This window comes from Nestor notabilis, unplaced genomic scaffold, assembly GCF_000696875.1.
Source record: "Nestor notabilis isolate BGI_N333 unplaced genomic scaffold, ASM69687v1 scaffold8971, whole genome shotgun sequence".
NCBI lineage: Eukaryota > Metazoa > Chordata > Aves > Psittaciformes > Psittacidae > Nestor > Nestor notabilis.
Genome location: NW_009914213.1, coordinates 131981 through 137980, shown reverse-complemented (window position 1 = coordinate 137980; position 6000 = coordinate 131981). Strand labels below are relative to the sequence as shown.

At 34.0% G+C, this 6000-nt stretch overlaps 1 protein-coding gene across 1 annotated transcript in view; it reads right to left on the bottom strand.

Annotated features, from left to right (window-relative positions):
- Nucleotides 1-3423: 3423 nt before the first annotated feature.
- Nucleotides 3424-6000, bottom strand: part of LOC104412742 (A-kinase anchor protein 6-like) — a 91466-nt gene continuing 88889 nt past the window's right edge. The window contains 1 exon segment of the mRNA XM_010023544.1: nucleotides 3424-4346. The gene's annotated coding sequence lies outside the window, so the exon portion shown is untranslated.

Here is a 6000-nt window from a genome sequence, read left to right as displayed (position 1 = left end):
TTACAGAGTTACACAATTCTAACATCACTTTTAACTTAGTTTGTTTCCCCATTTCCCAGAAATAAAGTAATACTACTTGATAGTGCATAGGAAATTCCATTTTTTATAGCACTGAGGCACTTAGAATTCATCCAGTGCACAGAATTATGTGCTGCCAAGTTCATTTATAGTCTAGTCCTTAGAAACATTTCTAAAATCAGGGATGAGCATGTATTTACTGGGCAAACAATAGTCATGTGAAAAATATAAGTGATTCAGGTTGGTAGAAAAGGTGTAAGAGACATGATGAGTTTGAAAAATTAGAAGTACAGCATTGAAGGCAATAGATGAGATGTCATTTGTTGGCCAAAATCCCCCTCAAAGTGATGCTATTATTAGTAATAAGTTTGTAGAAACTTGTCAGTGAAGGAGATCGGCTTGGCTAAGAACTTGACATCCCCGTTAATCCTCTTGAGCCACATATTAGTATGGTCTGGCCTAAACATTAATAACCCCTTTTCTGTGCACTGCAGAACAGGAAACTTTACATTGTTCCCAATGTCTTCAAGTCCATCCCCCTCCTTCCCCCAAAGCAGCCCTTTTACCAGATATATTTTAATCAAAATATGTTGTTTTCCTCAACACTGGGAAAATTGAAATAAAATTCTAAAATATGTGATGTGGGAGGCTATGTCATCTGTGGATCCTGTCACCAAGGAGGAACGTTGAGATGCCGTCTAACTGACAGCAACTCTTTCATAGAATCATAGAATCACAGAACAGTATGGGTTGGAAGGGACCTTCAAAGGTTATCTAGTTCAATCCCCTGCAATGAGCAGGGACATCTTCATCTAGATCAAGTTGCCCAGAACCACATGCAGCTTGGCCTGGAATGTCTCCAGGAATAGTGCATCTACCATCTCTCTGGGCAACCTGTTCAAGTATTTTACAGCCCTCACTGTAAAGATCTTTTGCTCACATTCCAGCCTGAATTTCTTTAGTTTAAAACCATATTTATTTGAGCTTACTGTGAAACAAACAGGAACCTGCATTTCTTTTACTGTAACAAAGGTGCAGAGGCACTGTTTCATTAAAACTCTTCAACTTACCTTGGGAAAAAGACAAATGATTGAGAAAGACTGAGGACATGGTTTACAAGGCTATCCATATATAAAACTACACTGATCACAAAACACCTTTTAAACTGTAGTCCTAGGCACGTGTTTTACCACCATTATTAGTGTATATTCCCTTCGCCTAGAGCCAGAGAGCTCTAGCTTTCCGTGGAAGGAATGTGAAGCAGGCAGGAAAGGGAGATCCACATGTCAGGGTCATTGCTGTCAAATGGCCACCTCACACATTGCAGATGTTATTCAAGCATGAGCTAGGGAGTGTGTGGAATAAAAAGCAGCCTATGGAACTTTAGGTGGGAATAAATGCTGCAGAAAGCTTGCAGCATTCTACACCACAAGAGAATTTCATCAGCAGGGAACAGGATCTATGCAGGAATCTATGTATGGGCTGATCTTAGAGTAACATTGGTACATCAATGTTAATTTTATACTATACCAATAATTTTCTTTAAGGAGTTAGCACTAGGACTTATTGCAAGTTCTAGGCAAAATTTGGGCATGAGCATATGACTTACACTAAGACATGAACAAATCCTGTAAGTATATATCAGAAATTTCCTTTACAAATCAACTTTTACTGGCAACGAACTCCAGTATATTCTAAGAAGAAAAATAAAAGAAAAATTAAAATTAAAATAAAAAAATAAAATAAAAGAAAAAATAAAAAATAAAATCTTCTGACCATGTAAAAGAAAGGAATAGCAGATAATGATGGGTCTTGCATCACAGTCATGATGACTTTATTTCATGAGATCAAATAATATAGATTTGGGAATACTAGTTAAAATAAAATGTTCAACATCTCTTAGGAAGGAATCACAAAAATTTGAGTTGTGACCATACGATATTCCAGATATTGTATGATGAATACGTGGTTTATTGATTTGAAAAGTACTATTTTTTTCCCCCAGGAAAAAAAGTGAATTTGTGGCAAATAGCCTAATAGAATGGTACAAGTAATTGATGGAGTTCTGCACAGGAAGTTGGGTGAGGTGACAGATCTAAAAAGCCTTTGATGTATTAGTTTTCCTGTTGTCATAGTGTTAGGTATGACTATAGTCAAAGTAAGTTTAAAAAAATACAATATAAACTAGAAAAAGCTAGGGGGAAAGAAGGAATGATTTTAAATTCAATTCCCATGTCAAGACCATTTAAAAAAATCATGTTTAAATAATTTATAAGTAAACATTAATGTCACCGTAAATATCTTACTAAAATTAGGATTTATATTCCAAACTATTTTCTATATATTAAAAATATTTAAGATACATTAAAGTGATCTTTGGCTTTATAGTTATACTTTTTATTTAATTACAGGTTAATTTATTAAATGTGTACATGAAACAAGATATGCGAGAGCAGAACTTTACAGATTCAAAAGGCTCTCTTTATATTTGCTGCTTCTTATTTACACTTTAAACTAAGAGCTGTTTCTGCTGCCCTGCCCACATCATAGCCTACCCAAGGCTACACAGTGGAAGCTTAAATTGAGAGTTAATTTGCTTCTTGTAGTAAGAAAAGGTTTTTAATAATTTGGAAAACATGAGGCTTTTTATAAATATTTGTTCCTTCAATGTTGAACGAATATATTATCTGGTCAGTATCATTCCTTTAAGCTTCTAGCTAAGCTTGTCAAACTGTTGCACACTTTTACAGAAAGTAGAATGTTGAAGCTTTTTGTAAAAACATTCATATACTTGTTAAAATAATGATTAAAAGTAGCATGGGAGAGCATTCCTTGCCTTTTAACTTTCCTGGCATCCCTTCCCAATAGTGTTTTTAGGTGATGAGTGCCATGTTTGCAGAGAAAGGTTATAAAGGTGTTGAGCTTGATTTGGCGACCCAATATAGTTTTAGCACAAGACCAAAACATTTAAATTGTATAGTCTAAGTCATTGAAATGGCCAACTGTAGAAGTGTCTATATTAATATATACAGCTTACTCAATATAATTATGTAAATGAATGAAATTTTAAGAATCAGACAACAAACTCCTACTGAAAAAAAAACAGAAAAGATCTGCTATAAAAGTGTGCCACCACTGCAATTGGCAGTGTACTAAAAACTACTAAATATTTGTGTCTCTTTGGCCCAAAAGACCTGCAGAATCTTTAATGAAAAGATTCTTTACCTATGAGCCAGGTAATACAAATCTTCACCAGCTATGTAATCACATATCTGTAGGGAATATTTGCAAACAAAAACATATTCTTCTGTACTTTGATAAAGCATTCTGTTCTTGGAACGCAGGTAAAACAGATCACCAGTTCTGCTTTTTTTTTTTCCCCAATGAACTATGTTTATTATGCCAATTCTAATTACCATGCAATCTAATGGTTTTAAGGCTTATATTTTCCACATCACTGGACATCACAAACATGAAAGCATTTTATACTGTCATTATACATCAATGTTTGCACTTGGTTATACATATATACAGAAATTATTCACACATCTTAACCTTGCTATTTCCTCCTTTCAAACCAACATAATTTTACTGTGAAAGCAGCTTTTTAATAAATGGTATAAGAAATACAGCAAGGCACACATTTTTTAAAAACTTTTTTTCTCATTACCACCTCAAGAAGCATAAAAAACCAAAATGTTGTACTTAATTCAGTAGAATGTCAACAGTTCCTAATATACAACACCATGTAGTTGTTTCTTGAAGTGTTGCATAGATTAAATTTTAAAATTAAATAAATAAAATGCCATTTATTTTAGTTACTTAATTTTTAGATGTATTGAATTGGGAGGGCTAATGACTTCTTTTTGCTGCAATCCAACAAAATTGTCACTTTAAAAGTAAAACTGTTTCAATAAACTTATGCATTATACACATAAATATTAAATTAGATACATAAAATAGAAGAGTACTGGCAGGTACAGCTCTGAAAAGATGAACCAGACTAATCATGAATTCTGTAGAACTCCAAAACTTTAAACAAAACCAGTGATAAGCAGTACAGAGGCAACCAGTTTAGGAAGGGAAGGTCATTAGAGGTAGCTTGGGAGAGGAATCCATATGAAAGCAAATGGCCTTGCTACAATACAAAATGATCACTGAAACAGGACTAGCATATGCAGCCTGATCACAAAGCCAACACGGACAAATCACATTTGGAAAGAAAATTTATCTTGGGAGTCAGTGTAATGAAAGGCAGTGATACAATGGAATTGGAGGTCATCCCAGGGTTTACAGGATGAACCTGCACCTGAATTGCAGCCAAGATTCTAAAAGGAAACAAAAAAGTAATAGTAGGTTACAGAAAATGAAGTTTTATTTGCAAAACATAGCTCTTCCAGAACAACCATACTCATTAAATGGTCACATGCCAGAGCCTTTAATGCAGAAGCATACAGTAGGCAAACAATGACTTTTAACAGCATAAGGTACAAGTTAGTGTAAAATATTGTATTGATGTAGAAAGCTCATTGATTTTTGTAAAGACTTCATTTCTAAAGAAACAAGGGAATTCATCAAATCTGACCTTTTCCCTGGATGCTGTCCTCATCCTTACCTGCAAACTTACCTTCAGCACACTCAAAAGTGCACTGATCAATGAAAACATAGGAATTTCCAAATGCCAAGGAACAAAAAGATCTACCCATCACTTATTTTAATATTTATGTAAACATATAGAATGAGATTTCAATGGAGAGGAGGAAAAGATTGTCACAGAAGTGTTCTGTGAATAGGATTGCCAGTGCCATCATGGTATTTTAAAATTGTAAATAGCTATTGAGACACTTGTAGTACCATCAATGAGTTAAGTTTTCATACTGTAGAATTATCCAGCTCAGAGTTTAGGGTTAAACTATTCATCAAAGAGCACAGGCTTATGATGAGGATTATGAAGAAATAACTGTCAGAATACAGCTCAAAGATTAGTGCAAAGTACATCTCATAGGCATTTCCTAGGAAGCACTCTAGACATGCATTATGTGCCTTCCAAATTAAGCAGGAATATCTGGATCCATCCAGTTACCTTCTGCTTTGATCTTATTTGCTGAAACTGACCCTGTCCCCCATTTGTAGAAGAAATATACTTACATGAAAATAGTGAAAAGCTCAACACTTTGTTTAGAGATTAATGAAGAACTAATCAGAATAAAGGGAAAGATTGTATCAAAAGGTTTCTACAACTCTGGCATGAGTTTCACATATCTATAATAAGAAAAGTCTCACTGATGGATTATGTCAAGTTTTTCAAAAATGATGTAATTCACAGGCAATACAAGATTAGCTGCTTATTCTATTTAATTTTTTTCAAGTCAGCTACTGTAAGGAGCTAAAAAGTCAGACTGTTTTAAACTCTATAAAGTAACATTACAGCACCTATTGCCCTATAAAAACCTCTAGGAAAAGAAAGGGTAAGCAAAAAGATTATTCTGGTAGTTCCAGTTGCTAAAAGCAAATTGTGTAAACGTGTATATTATTTTTCTTGTAATGAATAATTAACTAACAGTCCTTTGCATTTATGTATCATCTTTTAGCTGTAGATCTCAAAACACTTTTCAGTGAATAAGTCATGCTTCACAGGTCTCATTGGTCATTATTCTCATTATTTTTTGTTAAAGAAACTAAGGAAAGGAAAGAAGAAGTCATAAAAAAATTTATTGCTGAGGAGGAAATAACAGTCAGGCCTTCTAAGTACCGGTTCTGTGTTTCTCCTGGTTATAGGAGTGGCAGGATATTCTGGCTGACATTACAGCACTGACAGATGAAACCAATGTAGTTTTCTTATGTCGGTTAATTTTTTCCCTAAATTAAGTTACAACTTAAGTTTGAATCAGAAATTCTGCACAAAAGGAAGTAGTTTTTGATCTTACTTGAAAGAATTAACAAATTACATACAGAATTCTAATGTATCCTCTAGTAAAGTCT